This window comes from Cydia strobilella, chromosome 18, assembly GCF_947568885.1.
Source record: "Cydia strobilella chromosome 18, ilCydStro3.1, whole genome shotgun sequence".
Classification (NCBI taxonomy): Eukaryota; Metazoa; Arthropoda; class Insecta; order Lepidoptera; family Tortricidae; genus Cydia; species Cydia strobilella.
This window is the reverse complement of record NC_086058.1, coordinates 9512152-9531657: the sequence shown is the minus strand read 5'-3', so window position 1 is coordinate 9531657 and position 19506 is coordinate 9512152. Positions and strand designations below refer to the sequence as shown.

The window sequence follows — 19506 nt, the reverse complement described above, 5'->3', positions numbered from 1 at the left end:
CACTGTGTTGTTTACAATTAAACAGAATATCAAACGAATGACTTTTTAATTATCTGACTGCAATAACTTTTAAAACCTAATAAGACTTAACGTGAATTTCTAATTAGTAGAGACTTTGAAGGAAAGTTTATTTACGAAGCCAATTAAAAGGCAGGGTTCCGGCGACTCATCTTACCAATCTCTCTAGGAACCCGACTATAGCGAGACATTGGCCGATTTCCCAGACGGAATCGGTATACGACAGCTGATTTCCGGACTCTATTAAGAAACATCAGGGCTACATATATTTAGGAAATGCTTCCAGAGATAGCGTAGCTAAAATAATTTTTAGTGCTGAATACGCAGACAATAATGTATTAACAAACTACAAGCGATAGTAGGAAGTAGCAGAGTAGGCAGACGGGCTCATACCTGGTAGAGAAAAGTCAACTCTGCTCTTCAATCCTCGCTATAAAGTATTTTCGAAATAAATAAAGGAATTTCCATTTAAGTTCTAATGGTGGCAAGGACTACATCCATCTTATTCAGCTTATTAGGGCCCACTGTTGCTGCTGTTGGTAGGTCTTCATTTTGTAGGTAAGCGACTCTAACATAAAAACAAATTTTTAGTATTTTGTTGGCTTGCGCTTGGCGCGTTGCGTATTGCGTATGTCGCGCGGCGAGTGTACCCGGCGCGGCGTCGTCGGCGGAGCGGGCGGCATTGCGCTCCGCTGCCCGCCACCTAACACGCGTATAAAATCTTTGATACGCAGCACCGATGGAATCGAAATCCGATATTCGACTCACAAGTTTATTTATCGCGAAATGCGACGATATTTCAGTCCGTCCGTCACTGAGACAGTTCACAGAAGCGGCAAGATTAATTGTATTTCGGTTGAGTCATCAAAATAATTAGAATGACGCTATTTTAGTTTGTGATGCTAATTTGACAGACGTCGCGGGAGATTCGTGTCTTCTTGTTTGCCGGGTGGATTCTTTGATTGCTTCTTTATTATTTATTTTTAATCTTTCATGTGACCGAGCAGATGTGCGGTGGTCCGGTTACAGGGCACGCGCTACTTATTATATTTCTGTATGATGGATTTCTTGATTCGACTATCAAAGCGGTTTAGGCCAGCGTGACAAAACGTATAATAGCCGCAGCAAACGTGTCGTATCAAACCAAAATGTCATAATCTATAGTAATAATAAATTTGCTTTAAATATTGGCTTGTATCCAAGCCGTCGCGGTTAGTACGGCTCCCATTCAAGTGACTATAGCTGTAATAACACCGGTTTATAGTAGGAAATATTTGATAGCTTGTTCTGAGAAATTAAACTAAATCTACGGCAGTTAATTCTCAACGAGACCGTAATAAATGTTTTTGATAATTTCTATTGCGACAAATATAATGACGCTACGTCGCGGTGATCAAAGAAAGACCTAAATTACAATTTCATAGAGTAGAACAATGGCAGAATTATTTATGAATGAAGTAGTGTCTAATAGGCTAGATTCAAATACGGAAATTTAATACAGAACATAGACCAGTAGTTCAAACTTTGCTTAGTTTGACACTAGAGGTCATCCATTAATTACATCACACGTTTAGGGGGTGGGGGGGGGGTCACGAAAATGTGACATGTTGTGACAAGGGGGAGGGGGGAGTCACAAACTTTGTGACGTCACTTTAACTTATTTAAATTATTTTATTCGCTGTACAGTTAAATAACAAGTTTTTGGAACGATAATCGTTTTTAATCATTTAATTTTCTTTCCTAATCTGTTTTCGGTTATAAACGTCGTACCGTCAAATGGGGTGAATAGGGACAATTTTGAACTTTGAAAGAGATTTTAAAGGATTTTTTCCTCGACGGACACAAATGTAAAGGTTTATAAACTTTTGTCTTATGTTTGAGAATCGACTTATAATAAAATATTTATTAAGAATTTCATTTTAATGTCCTTTTTTTGTAATAAAACAGGCAATTTTGATTCAAACTGGATCCGGGGTGAATAGGGACGACTTACGTACGAATAGAGACAAGTGCTTAGGGTTGTCAAAAATAAAATAAGTTTACAGGTAAGTACCTGGTCTAGATAGTTTATTGTACTTAAGTACTTAAATATGCTTAGGTAAATATTGTATGTTAAAACCCGAATAAAACTGATTAAAATAAACTTTTAATTATTTGTAGATAATTATAAAATATATACATATTTATAAAAATATACCACACAGAATGATTAATCTTAATTGTTATTTTATTATTAAGCGGGGCTTAATATACGGACGAAAGTAACAATGTTTTTCAGTGTTTCTATTATCAAAAGAATATTATCAACTATTATTTTCAATCGCACGATATAATTTGTGATAGATATTTTCTTTTAAATAATCAGGTAAATGTCATTTCAGGTTCTTGTCCCTATTCCCCCCGCCGTCCCTATTCACCCCATTTGACGGTAATTAATAGATGAACCCCTAGCTGATCTGTTCGATTAAATCAAAGCAATGAAATACCTGTTAAATATGAAAAATACTTTTATGATTATTTTGTGACATACAATTAAAAATTGACTTAATATTTTCAATCAAAATCATAATATGTTTTGTGTAGGAAATCTTCCAACATTTGTGCTGTTAGTGGCCAAATAGGATTGTTCTTTTATCCAACAGTACTATTGGAACGAAGCCAACTTTATCATAATGTTAACACAACATTCCGAACTATAATGAATTCTAAGATTTTCCCTATCGCCGAAACACGTGACATCAACAACGTTTTATTTTATTAGAAATGAACAGTTAATCAAGACAGATAGTTTGTAATCTTTTTTAATTTTCATACCGATGTGGGAATATAAATTGTCTGCAGATTTTAAATTATGAACGCATCAACGACGAATCTATGAAACAATACTTCGAGATAAGATCTTTATCGGGGGCAATTAGCGTCCATCCAAGAGTGTTAGAGTTTACATGTATAATGTACCGAGATCAGAGAGCACGGGACATGTTGTGACAATGGCGAGAGGATGATTAATGAGGGGTAATCTAGCGGTTTTTATTTAGAAACCGCGCGGGGGGAGGCGCAAGAGACGAAATAAGTAGGCCATTGGGTATTTAGTGAACTATCGAAGCCTGTTGCAAAGAATTTGTGTTAAAATACATATTTTCTACTGTTTATAGACAGTTCTAAAAGCAATGTCGACGCAAGGCTTCGAAAAACAGGAAACGATTGCCTTTTACATATATTAAACGCCAATAATATGTTATCTATTTGATACTTCATCTTCAAAAAGCTTAAGACTGCTGGCATTTGATTGACTGCCGTCAGTGCAAAAGGAAAACTGAATAATTATTTACTTAGGTACTCTCTCAAAATACTGGCAAAAAGCACAGTTGTCAAAACATACAAGCGCAACTATCACAATGACGCAGTTGCAAAAGGCGATGATGACATAATTATCTGGCACATTAAAAAATAAATCAAATCCATGAATTAAAATGTGAGTGTCAAGTTTCACAAATGTACAATCACACACAGCCAAGGAGCCGGCCTCCGCGGGTATTATTCTATTTCTCTAGAATTAGACGATTACAACATTCGCCTATTTCGAATCTAAGATATTTGCTCAGTTTTCAAACATTCGTTTAAAACAAAAGCAGTTGATTTAGGTAAAGCTAAATTTCTATGATTTATTACTAAATAAATCTGAGTAAATGTGTACTAACATTTCCTTGCCTCATATTTTATTTTTCAAAAATAATAATGAGTTAGGTTTGGCTTGTTGTTTTATACGATTTCTTTATGCATCAGAACTGAATGCCGTATCAGTACTTAAATCAGTAATTATAAATGCTCCGATTCAGTGTCCTTAACTTTTGGAGGTAGTGTTGGTATGACACAAAAGCACTTTAGCATTAATAACATCGGTTCTACTTATACATCGGCACTGACCCAGATCCTATCACGAGACCGTCGCAATTCATACAACATTTACAATTTGTCACCGGCCGCTTCAATTTGACACCCGTCTGGAGACGTATTCAGATTAATAAAATACGATACCACTTTCATATTAGGTATTACCTTTGCAGTGGACGACTAGGTTAACAGCGGCTCTCACAGTCATGACAGAAGCGATTGGCGATTTCGTCCGCTGAGGTGAGATAATCGTCCGAGAGATGCAAATGACAGAGGGCACCATGGACATCTACATCAATAAGCACTAAATTGGATTGAATATCTGAAATCTGAAAGGCACGACTTGGTATCATACTTCACGTTTCTGAATACGCCCTGATGAACAAGTACTAAGTACAATTACAATTTTAATTCGCACTCGCGTTATCAAAGCTAAAGTAATCTCAAGCACAATTACGTAATTACTTTAATTAAGTGGCCCGCAATGACTTCCCGTCGCAGTTCTTTCATAACAAAACAGTGGGGTTGGTAATACTCCTTATCTTTATAATTCTATCTCATGAAGTAACGTAACTGTCGTCCTATGTTGTACAAAAGCACACACCCAGTTTTCACACGTGTCTCAAGGATACTCATGAAATACAAGAAAGTAGGCGGCATGAGTTGACACGGTAGGTAGGAAAAACTAATAACTAATATAAGCACAAGCAGCAGTGTTCATTTGCTTGCTTTCAATCAATTAATTTGAACGACTCTCAATTTTAAACTTATAGCTACAATGGTTATTAATAAACCGAATTAGGTTCAGTTACAACGATACGAAAAATACTTTTAATTAACAGGAAGGGTCAGAAATCAAATCCACACATAAAAAGCATTGGCCAAGTAGAAAGTTGATGATCAGAACAATTAAGAACGGGTCGCACCGCAAACCCGATGTTTGTTAACTTATAGTTAAGTAGCGTGACAACCAACTACGGGTATGCGTACGAGTATGTTTAATCCAGCCACTCGCCCGGCAACTTTGAGCAAATAATTTATTAAGTTAATTGATCCATTCAGTCGTCGTGTTTGAAGAGAAAGCAAGTTGGCTTTTTATGATGAGTTCAATAATGAAACAGGTATGCCATCATGAAGCATGAAGCAAATGAAACACATCGACGAGCCTAAGAGGGGATTTTTGGAGTCACTAGAGCGCGTCAGATTAAGATATGGGGGATACTTTGCATCCTCTTGAGTCCCTACACCTAGTGGGTAGTGACCCTGCCTGTGAAGCCGATGGTCCTGGGTTACAAACCCGGTAAGGGCATTTATTTGAGTGATGAGCACAGATATTTGTTCCTGAGTCATGGGTGTTTTCTATGTATTTAAGTATTTATATATTATATATATCGTTGTCTGAGTACAGTGAGTACCCATAACACAAGCCTCCTTGGGCTTACCGTGGGACTTAGGCAATCTGTGTAAGAATGTCCTATAATATTTATTTATTTATTATTTATTTGACACCGAGCATCCCTGCTGCTGTCCAGGACAGCCCGTCAGAATTATAAAAAAATCGCCACCTTGAAATACTCGAGCGCGTCAGATTAGGATATGGTGGATTAATTACTTGTTAAATAGTGCCCATTTCAATAATCTGACGATTTTAACGATCCGTAAGCGAGTGGCAGGGTCACAAAGTTGCAAAAAACATCGCGACCTTGGCTTACTCGAGCGCGTTCGATTTTTTTTAAGGGAATAATGCGAGAATACCTAAATAAAAAAAGTCTACCGATTTGAGCAAGCAGAAGTATCAAAAATCGTTTATGAAGTTTAGTGCACCCAGCTCTTATCCCTTTCACTTTTTAGCTATCTCTAACTGTCGCGCTCGAGTAAATCCCAAAATCTCTTGGGCTCCCTTACTATAAGTGTAATAATTATTTCCTTTAACTGATAACTGAGTCTAGGCTAGAATAAGGGTTCAACGCGGTTTTCTAATGTTATAAACAGTTAAAAATTGAATATTTGAAATTTTATTAAGTAATGTAAAAAAACATTTCTTCAGAAATCTTCAAACTGTGATAATCTCTTGAACCTGTTGGTTGATTTTGGTCTGCTTGACGGAATTGTCAGAATAAGGATACTGCTCCACATTATCGTCAGATTAAGGTTTCACACTACTGGGACATCAATCTGAACCTTTCTGTATAATAATCTGACACGTTCGAGTATTTCAAGATGGCGGTATTTATTTTGCAACTTTTCGACCCTGCTAATTGCTAACGGATCGCTGAAGTCAGATTATTGAATATACACTTTTGTAGGGTCTACTTAACATTCCCTTTGAGTATCTGACGCGCTCGAATAATATTTTTTTCCCAATTTTCTACTCTTCCGTATGACCACCCTGCCTATGTAAACCGACAGATTAACATACCCTTGTTATCAGAGACATGTTGCGCGACTGATACTACCAATATCTGACGTACTCAGGTAACTCCATTTGGCGTTTTTTTTTTAAATACTGTAGACGCTTTCCTGCTCGCTAGAAAAGAAAGCATTACGTGTATACAACTGTACTATATAAGCTGTCAGTTATGTTATTTTAGACAATATAGATCCATACTCCGAGCAAGTACAGCAGCAGTTCAACGTCCCACCTCACAATATAACCTTTTTTTCTTCCTATCATCTAATCTTTCGATTCCAATAGGTCTCTACGACGCTCGAGTTACTACACATTTAGCATTGTCGCCCCTCCTGCTATAAGGTAAATTAAATTATTAATAATATGCGTCTACGGATAACTAAATATAGAACGAGCACATTTATGTTTAAAAAAGGGACCACAAGCAAAAAAAAACAGGAGAAACTGCTACCTACCGCCGATTAAAACAGTCGAAAAGATAAAACACATTCTAAGTAATCCAAAACAATGTAAGCGAGCACGTCTTGCACGCCAAGTTGAGCCATTTAGTAAGGGGCGGCGAGGGTACAATTACTGCGAAATAACCAATAAATTACATAGCAATGGCTGCGGTGCGCCGGCGCCGCGCGTCACGCTTCCGCGAAACGCCATCTAGCGGCCGCAAATAACACGATCACGATCGATATCGACACGGACGATCCTATAACCAGCTATTAGGGAAATTGTCACTAATAGCTGCATGGTAGCTTAATATTGTAAATAGTTCGAGAAAGATGATGCGAGAAATAAAGGACTTTCATTTCCACACAATCCGTTGATTTCAGCGAAAGGTCCTAACCTATTGTTATTAAAAAATATCTCATCTTGTTGCACTTATCTACAGTAAAAACAACACGTGTAAAAATTTATAGGATCCTCCGTCATCAGTTCCAATCCATACATAAGCAACGTTGTTTTATCCCAACATGTGTTTCAAATTTCCGATTTTACGACGGTTATCCGCCGCATAGCCAGCGTTTATGTGGATTAGTTGCATTCGGGACTTTGTTGCAAATCACTTGTTTCACTCCAGTTTCCTTATGCGGCGACGGAAACGTTGACATTACCAGAACGGCCCTTTGTTCCCCATGTTCCTCAATAAAGTATTATTTCTGTATTAATTTCTAACTGCACATTATCTTGGACTTTCTTAATGCGCCCATAAAATTTACCTTCCGAGAAATCTGGCGGCATTTGACTGATTTAAAAAAAGTTTATAAGGGTGTGTCCGTCAATAGATAGTAGAATGTTTGCTAGAAATTGTTTCGGAAACAATGGAGACAAAAAAAGCTGCAGCGTGGGATGTACAGCGAGAAAATCGGGAGGAAGCCACATTATTAGTGCAGATGTGAACCTGGCTTTGTTAATTCATATTTTACTTTTAGAATTAGAAAACAGAAATTTGCAGTAATGCATATAAGAAATGTGAGATTCATTTTATATGAATATCAAAAAAAGTTTCGAGTTTTGTGAGAACTGCTAAAACTAAGATTACTTTAATCGTATCATTCTAAGAAAGCTTTAATCGCGCTGATACCCAATCATTATCTGAAGTGATTAAGCCGCAAACAGATTTACCAATCACCTAAAATGTACATCTTCACCAATGGTATCTAATCCGTTCCATACCTGCGTTATCAAGTAGGTACAGCTATTACAACATCGCTCCCCCGTGACTCAATGCCGAATGGTTCCGATAAACTTATCGATATTTTTTCACCGTCTCGGTATCACTGCAATGTCTCCACCAATTCAGGTAGACAAAATACAATAATAAAACATTTACCCGACCACAACGAAAAAAAATGAAAGCAATTAACTTGCGAGTAAGCCTCCGTGGCGTCAAAAAGATTACAAAGGACGTATCAGTTTTTTGTCGGACCGAGATTTCCTGCTCGATCAGTTTAGAATTTTCGGTCTTCATTTATAAAGCCTATTTTCATGTGGACGCTCAGGTTGGTTTCTTGTAGGTGGCCGTGTTATTTGTTTCTGTTAGATAACAAATTGGTCATCTTTACGAGCCCTCCGATGAAGTTGTCGTCGATATTATATTAATACAAAATTATAAAAATTAGCCTATACCTTTTATTTACAAAATCATACGAATGCGTCGATAAATTTCACACTTTTTTTAGATAAAGGCGTCCTGTCAATAAGTTGTTAAGTTAGGCGTGTTGCTGTGTTATTATGACCTTTAGGGCTTGTGTAATAAGAATACGGGCACGTGTCGTGGCGGAGCCAGCAGATGTCGTGCGACAAAGTAAGCTGTACGTGCTTGTCGCATAAACACGCGTGGTGTGTGGGGCCCGCGTATGCAAACAAAAGCTAGGGGTAATTCTGATACAACTTTTAATAGTTACTATTTCTCTTGGGAAATGTTGCACGTATGTTAAGCGCTTTACTGAATTCACGTTATTTAAACAACAAAACGTAGCGAACTTGTAATAACAAGTAAATAATTTAATAGTTATGGCCCAAAACTTAATATGCGACGTGAATATTTTGGCATGTATGTTAAGATTAATGTTGTCTCTAAAATAATAAATAAAGTGGGTATGTACTTTAAACAAACAAACGACGTCTAATAATAAGTATTCTAGTCTTTTATAGTTTAAGCTCGTTCACATAACAATTATATTTTTAATACAAATGTGATTTTCTTGGGCAAAAGGCAATATGGAAATACAAGTCGTGAACAATGGTAATAGTTAGTTACAATGATCGTATTTTACTAATTCGGATTGTTATCTCCATTGCTTTAGGTTTAGGTAAATTTTGAAAGTACCTATGTACATATATGTAGACCATTTACCACAATGAGTCTACGTCCTCTGAACAACAAGAGATACATACATAGATGTTAATGTTATGAAAATTGGTACACTAATTTAAAACTACACATTAGTAGGCACTTATTTTCAATGCATTTAAGTATATTTCTTAAGTCAACGTGATGTTTATGTCAATTTTGAACAGAGCCGATATTGATAGCTCAGCTACGCGATGACTTACTGATTTTAACAGCTTATGAACAAATCCATTTTACAACCAATAAACCAAACCACTTACGCACACAGCTACATTTGGATTAAAAAACCAATGTCACACATGAGAAATGTTCAAATTGATATGAGAACAGATCTCTCATTGTATAAGTTATTATAACTCGTATCGAATTTACGACGAACGTGATTTAGTGCCTGGCATGATGCGGACGGACGGACGGACAACAATAGCCGCATACAAACTGAGAAAAGAATCGGTCCATGTTTTAGTAATGACTGCGGTCACACTCTCCCTTAGTCTGAATAATTTTATAGCTTTTCCTTCTCGAAATTTAATACGCGATTTTATCCTAAGAATATAGAAAGTACCAGAATCGGAATAGAACAGAGTTACTTACTTACCTTACCCGATGTGAATTAATTGGCTTAAAAATGCCATACGCAGTTGTGAAACTGAGTCAAAACAAAGAAACTATGGATTCGAGTTTCAAACAATGATTAAACATTGGAACGCGATCGAATTCGACGCCTAAAATAATCGATTAAACACGCATTGGGATCGGAAACAATGCATATTTTGGGCGTAAATTCGACGATCGAATTTGGCCGTTGACACGCGCCAGCCATTAAAAAAAGACAACAAGAATTAAATAGGCGGTTTGTTCAACGATATAAATAGATATCAGGTATAGAATGTATATGTTATGTATAGTGACTGACATTTGATAGACATCAGCAATATATTAAGCTAAAATTCCTAAAACGAAGAACGTGCTCCCTGTCCGATAATGTGCTTCAAGCAAATAAAAATGAATCGCTTTCGTCTTAACTACGTGTTTAAAAATTTGACGCTAACAAATTGCCAATCGTAAAGCTCTTGATATCGATGTTAAACATTAATCCGTCGGTGGTCATGACCCTTAAGATCTTTTTATTTTTTTAGTGAACTTAAGCGTATGCAAAGACGATGCGAAACGTGCACACATCGCGCAAGTCTCGTCCTTTATGGTGGACAAATTAGCTGAACAATAAACATTACCATTATAATGCCACAATAAACCACCAGGACGTAAAACCGGTTTTAACGTCATAAAAATTCAAGTTTAACACCCTTAAGAAACATGACAAATTTATACCAGAAACCAAATCTCATTAATTTAAATAAAATGTAACATTCAAATATTCAGATAGAAACGGTAGATCAAAGAGGACGCTATAATAAAAGTTATTAAGAGCAAAAACAAAACGCTTAAGCTACATTAAAAATATATTAATAGAGCACTAAATGTCTCTAGAACGTTGATTTTAATATAAAAATTAGAATAAAGCGGCCATTCAAGTGGGGACTTTGATACATTGTTGATAAATTCGTCGCGAGATTACCATCGGCGCAAGAGTTTGCAGGAAACTAGAATATGGATCAACTGCGTCCGCTAGGGATGTGCTCGATCTTGTGCATTTAAAATATATTTCGGCTACATATCGACTGTGGACATTTCAAATGTCGTAAGGGACATACGGCCCTGTCCCTTACGACATTTGAAATTTCCACCGTCGATATTTCTAGACTTTACCGCGATTCCGTGTAAATTGTATGAAGTTAGGACTAGTTTTTTACGCAACTGGATCATATTTTATGAGAAAGGCCAATTTATAGAACGTCTTAAAAATGTAAACACAGCACTAAATCACCGCAGTGATCAATTGATCATTTGACAAAATTTAACTATCCCTATTAATATTAAAGACCAAATTAATACGCTTTGAGCAATGTAACAACAGTAAATCAACGTTACTTTTCACAAAAAATAAATCAATACAAAATACACCTATGAAGCTAGCTATGTATGTAATGTCCAACGAGGAAATATGTCTCATCACTATGTCCACGTTGATTAATTCCACTTTTATTTATATAAGAATTAAACAGCTGGCAGAGTGTTTGATCCCGATATCCCGAGCGCGACGACAAAATGTCTCGACATATTTTTTCTTGACAGTGTGAAAATGCGACGAAAATATAATCGATCATAATCTTGGTGGAATCCGTTGAATTGCGCACTGGCCGGTTATAAACGCTTTTCTATTCGAATAATAGCCATTTAAAAATGAATGTCATAATTTTGCAATGGCGGAACAACTTTCAGTGGAACTTGAAAATTAGGCGCGTAAGAAATGTTTACACTCGTCGTTTGATAATATAGTAATCAATGAAAATAACGCCTAAGGCATAAAAAGGAAGCATATAGAAATGAAGTTTTATAAGCACTGTAACACTTTTATGTTGTAATGTTGGATAACTGTATCAAATACATTCACGATACGCGCGTACATCGGTAAACACTCTGTTTCCATCTACCATGGCACAAGTCATAAGCGGGAATCTTTACTGAATTGCGTATTACTAATCACATGTGTAAATAATATACATAATTTGCGAAATATATAATAAATGTGTGTGATTTATAAGTTTTGAAGTAGAAAACTTTTTTATTTCTATAATTTTTCAAGTTATATTTTATAATTTTACCTAAAAAATCATAAAAAATAGAAATAAAAATGTTTTTTTACTTAATAACTTATAAATCACATTTTCAAATAATGTAAAAACAGATACATAATTAAATAAAAATTTAAAAATAATAATTTTATGTAATATTGTCTTCGGTTACCGCGATAGTTACTCATGAAATAAAACTATGAAAACGGATTATATCGCGTATATTGAATTTATAATACATCCCGACGTTTCGAACTCTTTACAGCGTTCGTGGTCAACGGGTGACTCGGGGGATATAATCCGTTTTCATAGTTTTATTTCATGAATAATTTTATGTTTTTGGATTTCATACAACGTTGAAAAACTTCAGTGGTTGAGCTGCACCTTGTAGTTGAGATAAGGTATACTAAACTAAGGTATACTTGAGGCAAGGTAGGTAAACTTAGTGTATTTTATCAACATAATAAGTGTAATAAAATAAGGGGGTGCCGCTTCTTCTAGCTAGAGTTTGAATTTTTCCCATACAAACTTGAACCACCCTAGGTAGTCCGACCTATTTATTTCCCCTCACGTATTCCATCGCTTGCGCCACCGCAGGAATGACTGTGCGGTATTGTACTGCTACCGTTATTGCCGCGAGATGACCGTCACAATGTACCGAGAAAGGGTGCCAATAAATGTCCGTCTATAGGGATTCATAGTTTTCGATACAAATTATCTATTCTTGCTGCATTCTTAGACAAAATAAATTGTAGAGCGATTAAACAAACTTAAAAAATGAAAATTAATATACCTATATCATGCTCCATAAGTTTGTTTAATCGCTCACACCGCGAGATTACATATTTACTTAAAAAAATGGAAATAAATATACCTATAGGTATATCATGGTCCATAAAAGTTCCATATACATATATATTTATGATTTAAATTTTCAGTTCATATTTTTCACTATACCTAAGGTCAATGCGGCCAAATCCGTCATAGGGAAAATTCCAAACGCGAGCGTTTTTTTTCTCAAACAATAGTAAGGTGCAGCGGGACAATTTCGACTGGTAAGTTATAAAGTACAATTTTGACTACCGAAAACTACTATCTACAGTACTTTTATTGACAATTGATTACCTTCATACTGTAGATAAGTCATCTAGGTTTTTATTTTTTGAATGTTGAGTCTGTATACTTTTAAATGCGTTTTTTATATAAAAAGGCAAAAATAGTTGTAATTACCCCGTCGAGGGGCAATTACAACAACTGATAATAAGGTTCGTTACAGTGAATTTGCACTGCTAAACCTGAACTCCTGTGGTTAGTCATGGCGTAAGGGATCTAAATTGAAGCCTCTTATTTATGTAGCTAGGACTAGAAACCACTATTTTTACAGAATATTTAAAGAGCCAACTTGCACGTGCACACAAGGAATTTCGTCGAAAACAAAATAACCGCGTTAATCAGAGAGCATTCGGTCTATCTAAGCCATCTATGGTGAAATTATGAACAAGCTAGTCCGCTATCTGCACATACATTATATAGCACTGTTGTTAATGGTGTAAAACATGAAAGATATTTCGATCAGTTGAAATTTCCCGCAGTCAGGATTGCCCCGCTGCGCCTTACTCAATTGATAATTTCATCGACGTAGTAGCGATTTCCGCAATCAAAAGTAGATAGGCTTTTTTTCCTACGGCTGAAAAAAGAATGAAATATACGCTTGTGTACGGATTTGGACCTATGACAGATTTGGCCGCACTGACCTTACTAAATAAAATTGTCTTTGCTATATTCACGCTAAATTAATTAGTAACATAAATGTGTATACATTGAATAAATGAACGAAAAGAAAGATCATCTTTGTTAATACATATTACAAATCCCCCATTAAACATACGAAACAATATGAAGCCCGAATAAGAAGTTACTGCCACATTGAGCAACGTTTACCGTAAAAACACGTGAGTGAAACCGCTATGTTAGTTAAGTTAATATGTCTCACGATAGTTTAAATTCGATGGTTTACCGTACAGTTTACCTAGCACCAGCAATACCAGCATCCCCTTGAGTCAGCAAAACTCGATTGCTCAACAATCGTAATATCTGTCAGTAATTGTAAACAGAGTTCCATACACCATCAATCTTCACCCTTGTTCTAATTCGAACAAGGAATGTACTAACATCATCAATCTTTGTATAATTTTAGAGCGACTGTGACATAATCGTTTTTTATAAAAGGGCTGAACTGAGACGAATGCCAAAGCCCTACCTATGCCTATGCCACGTCTCTAGGTTCGCGGCATTGTTTTTGACACGGCAGATTCCTGTTTGATTAGAACTAACCGGTAAAAAATTCAGCAGTTTTCTAATCATACATAATAAGCAAATAGAGCCCGTTTTATTTAACTTTTCACCGAATTGAACAGAACATAGTGAGGGAGTGCCATTGAAAACGTCATATTCATATACATAATTTTGACATTAATTATGTAATTTATTTAGAAACGAAACGTAGAGTTAGTTTCTCTAATTTATTTCCTACTTCTAAAAGTAATATTCGTTTTTGTCAGTCATTTTAATTACGGACAATAAGCAGATGCAAATAGCTACATATTTTACGATTTCATTCATTTAGCACTCGGACCATAATCCATTTCCAAAAAGCAATAACCTCACCCCGCCCACAAATATCAAAGTCTCTTCTAATCAATCAACTTTAGATGAACTCTCGAAGCATCACACAACAGACAAAAACAAATGGGCAAAGCTTGGCCAGAAATCGAATTAACCACGAGCCAGTTTAGACACCAATTAAACCTCTAACAAAAGCTATCTTCAATGAGATGAAAAAAATTTGATAGATCAACTCTTTAACCTAATCTATTATCAAACACATATCACTCAAAAGTTAACCATGTGTTATTAGCCATACGGTTGAATATTGAGCTTGTGATGGAGGCTTTAACGCCTAAGAAACTTGAGAAGGCTGTTGGCACAACATCTTATATCGATTAAACAGATAATTAATCACAGGAAATGAATCCGAATGAGATGTTATTAGTTATACCACACTCGCTATTAACAAGTGAAACAATAGGTGTGGACATACATCGTGATCATTTTGGGTAACAATAAAAAATATAATTAAGATTATAACACGAAAATTAGAATATTATTTTACAAAATGACAACGCTTGAATTGAATAGTGTTTGATGACGCGACAAATGCGACAATCAGTGCCTTTTCTTACGACGACGATATTTTTTTATAGCATGTTATTAATGAATGATATAGGTATTGTGTGTATATACACACAATACCTATGTGTTTGGAAAACTAGAAAATTATTATTTGGATATTGATTATTAAGTTACCTGGATTGTGTTGGATGGTCTATTTATTTAGTGACTATTTAACAGTGATGCAGGTTATGCTAGGTTAGTCGTTACTTCATCTAAACGAAACCTTTACAAATTACAAAGTTTCATGATCGCGCGATTTATAGCTTAAATTATATATCTTTAATATCCTTAATAGAAGCACCCTGTACGCAGCTACGAGCGTTTCGAAGCCGATCAATCAGCTGCTAACGAGCATCGTAGTACCCCCCCTACCTCACCCCCCACTCATTCACCACACGCTTCATTACAAACTTTTTACATTTTATTACGAGTTCTAATCCTGGGCCAATAGGTTGGACATTACAGTGTAACGCTAATATTGTAATAGGCCTTACATTATCAGAACTAATATTGTCAGTTGACAAACAAAACTCACTTTGTAGTAAATCTGTCACTACATCGTACCTTAATACTGAAACAATACCGAGTATTGAGCTTTGTTTTTAGTAAATACATATTTTATTGATTTTGAGTGTTGGTTGTTAACCAACGAACCAGATGAAAATTTTATTTATAATTTATATGTTAACTTTTAATAGATATTGTTATATGAAACGAAATATCTACAAGTTATAGTTTTACATTTAAAGCGGAATAAGGATGTGTATTGATTACATTTTACGAACATTATAAGGAAATCTGCTACATAATAGACTTAATTTTTATCACTAGGTGTTACCTAAGCTTCGAGACCTACTAATATGAGTTGCGTAGGTATGACATTTACATGTATATCAAATAACAAATGCCGCGCTCTTAAAACTAATTAAGAATATTACATTTCCATTTCCAATTAGGACATAAAAAACAAATTGATTAGTGACCACCAAGGTAACACTTGATTAACATTTAACATCATTTGTCTTTGCATTAAACGTCCCAAAAAAATAGTGAATTTATTTTTAATCCGCATGAAGACGAAGACGGAGTGCGGAGGAGGCGTGGCGGGGAACTTTCATTACTCATTCAGGTAATAAATGATAAAACATTATTAATAATACGAGATCATCGTGATGGGCGCACACGTAAACGTAGCAGACCAGACACACACATGCTTGCATATTTATGTGGCATTAACTAATTAAAAGATTGACTTTAGTTTGGTTTAAATTAGTTAGCTTAGATTAACTAAGTAAGAACAATAACTACTTCGTAGAATACGCCGATTAACAAATATCCTTTTTAGGCTGGAGATAGTTACATAATAAATAAACGTAATTTTAGTATACGTCAGCCCTCAGATGTAATTCAGAAGGTAAGTACATATCTTTCTAATGATTCTGATGTTTCCTTATAGTTACTTGTAAAGGCACATACTCGTACTTGTAACATCAATGTCGCAGTGAATTTACAACGCGAATAAAAAACGGCGAACGCCGTCGTTGAAATCCGTCGTGTAGCGATTAGTTTCGTTATCTCTGGCGCGTAATAACAACCAGAAGTTTATTGAGCATGCTCGGAGGTGATAAATTGAATAATAATTTATTCTGAACGAGATAAGCAGGCCCGTGATCGCGAAGTGTGATACTCTCAACGTGTAGCGGCTGGCCTTTACACCGATACCGATTTTTAACAGATTTTGCACACCATAGCACCGTTCGCGCACGCAGTTTAGATTTCGTATGAAATTGTAGCGTGTGAGAAAACGTAAGCGGCATTTTTGTATATGTCTTACGACTATGGCAACTGTTATTTAATTTAACAATACTAAAATCCATAGGCGATATTGTGCAGCATCACTACATCTTATAAAACAAAGTTTCACGCCGCGTCTGCATGTCAGACAGACGTTTGTTGTGTATAAATTAGAAAACTACTGAACGGATTTTCATGCGGTTTTCACCTATCAATAGAGGGATTCTTGAGGAACCTAAACAGTGTATTTTTTAAAGGGTTGCTAGTATTGTTTAAAAGTTTTTAGTGCGGAGTTGCTGTAACAGCGGATTGCAACCAGTATTTACTACAAAATAATTGTTATTTATATCAAACGACGCTTTATGTCCTCTTAGAGCTCGTTCCCACTATGTCGGATGTCGGTCCGATTTTTAATCGGGTGTCGTAGTGGCAGAACATTTTATATGAAGCTGTTCATACACGAACGACAACGATTTTGTGTCGGATCCGACATAAATTATCGTGCGTTTTGTCAGCCCTCCGTCCGGAAAAAAATCGTGTCGGCGGCGCTGTTCACATGATGTCGGATGTCGGACCGACCCCGCCCGCGCCGCACCCCCTGTTTGAACTGTCGTTAAAATGGCACCAGCTGCGGTCGTGGCCGACAGCCGACTAGTGTGAACAGAGGCACCGACACCCGATTAAAAATCGTCCCGACAGCCGACTAGTGTGAACAGAGGGGCCGACACCCGATTAAAAGACGTCCCGACATCCGACATAGTGGGAACAAGCTCTTATAGATAAGATTACCTAGGATTACGCGCTTAGGAAGATACAGAAGTAACCCGATAAGGAGACTATAGTCATCCAAATCTTGACAACATTGACAATAAACTCAAGATGGAATTTGCGAATTTTACGTATCCACGACTAAAAACTGTAGGTGTAATAAACAAATGGGAAGACACTATATAACAAGTTCAATTTATTATTTATATTTGGTTGCGGTGTGACGTACGCCCCCAATTCACAGCCATTCTGTTTCAATTACGCATCGGGCCACAACGAGCGGGTGGATGCGGCACAGCACCGCCCTGGCTTCTGATGAAGCTATTTGCTTCTTTTTTCATCTACAAACTCTGCTCATAATACCTGCCTATTACATCGACATAAGAAACTGCAAACAATAATGGCGCATTCGATATTTTATATCTTAGTAACTTCATGATAGCCGAAGGAAATTAAGCATTTGAATTTACAACTAATTGAATTTAGATTTCGCAATAATCATAAATTAATAAACGACAAGCATTATATTCTATAGCAATAAAGCAACCGTTAATGCTAGTAACGGTTGCTATATTTGATTGCGTTGTTTTTTACAGTATACGTAATAAATACGACGATATTAATAACAGTGGTGTAACAATGAGTATTGATTTGACTAACAACTAGGCGGTTCAGAATCAACATGATCTATCTAGCGACAATCATGGCGCCATTTACAACAGAGATCAATTAATGCTAGAAAGTGATGGAAGATGGAAAAGTCGTGTGTGCGAGGGAGATGGTGTAGGACTTATCAATCATGTGCCCGCGCACGATCTAAACGCTTGCGGCGATCGAGAGATCTCCCGCTTAATTATTTCTATTATGATATTTAAAGTATAATGATCACCTTAGTGCATGGCGAATTCCCACACTCGTTGCAGTGTAGCCTTAATTAATACGAAGTGAAAATAATAAACGAGCGAGCGTGCGATATGGACGCAATATGTTTTAGTCGTTAAGTGCATTATAACGATTTCAGTCGGGTTTATTTAGTTTTATTATAAGAAAGGCATTGAATAATACGCCTTGGTGCAGGCCGTGCTAAGAAATTACCTTTTGTTAAGTTGGGTATGTAGTAATTATCCTATAGCTTTTATGTAAGTATATCAATATTAACATGTGTTTAAACACGGTCAACCAATATACACTACATAACAACTTATTGGTTGCAAGCAAATTATAGTTCACAACTAAGCTACTATTAGGTCACACCCAGCCAGATAATAATTTTTATGTCACAAAATCAGGTATATGTACTTACCTAAATCTTGTAGATTCTTTGATCTTCAACCAACTTTCAGACGTTTTATTAGTTGATACTAAAATGGTGTCGGTAATAACAATTTAACTGACCGGTAATTTACTATGTATTATGCTAAAGTTTAATCCAAACTTCATGACATAAATTTGATTACAGCTACTACCACGTTGCATCGGAGGATTAAACTGGAGACTTAAAGGAGATTATAACTAAATAAAACCATGTAATGAAACAATAAATATCATTTTTTATCACGAAGACACCGTTTACTACCTACACATTCACGCAGCTTTATCCACTTGATTTATGTGAATATAAAATAATAATACTTCTTTATTTGTTCCTAATATCTTCTTCTGGCAGTCTGATCCGTGGTCATCAATCACCCGATCTTATCATCTGACCACCGATCTCCACAATATAAAACCGTTTTCCTATACGTACTTACAATACCACTGATACAGACCTATATTAAATTTATGTCCGATCGCCAGAAAAAGAAGAACTCTGATTCGGAATAATTTATAAAAGCAGTCGAGTC

At 36.0% G+C, this 19506-nt stretch overlaps 1 protein-coding gene across 4 annotated transcripts in view; it reads right to left on the bottom strand.

Annotated features, from left to right (window-relative positions):
* Positions 1–19506, bottom strand: part of LOC134749212 (protein dead ringer) — a 145690-nt gene that overhangs the window by 29710 nt on the left and 96474 nt on the right. The gene's annotated exons all lie outside the window — the stretch shown is intronic.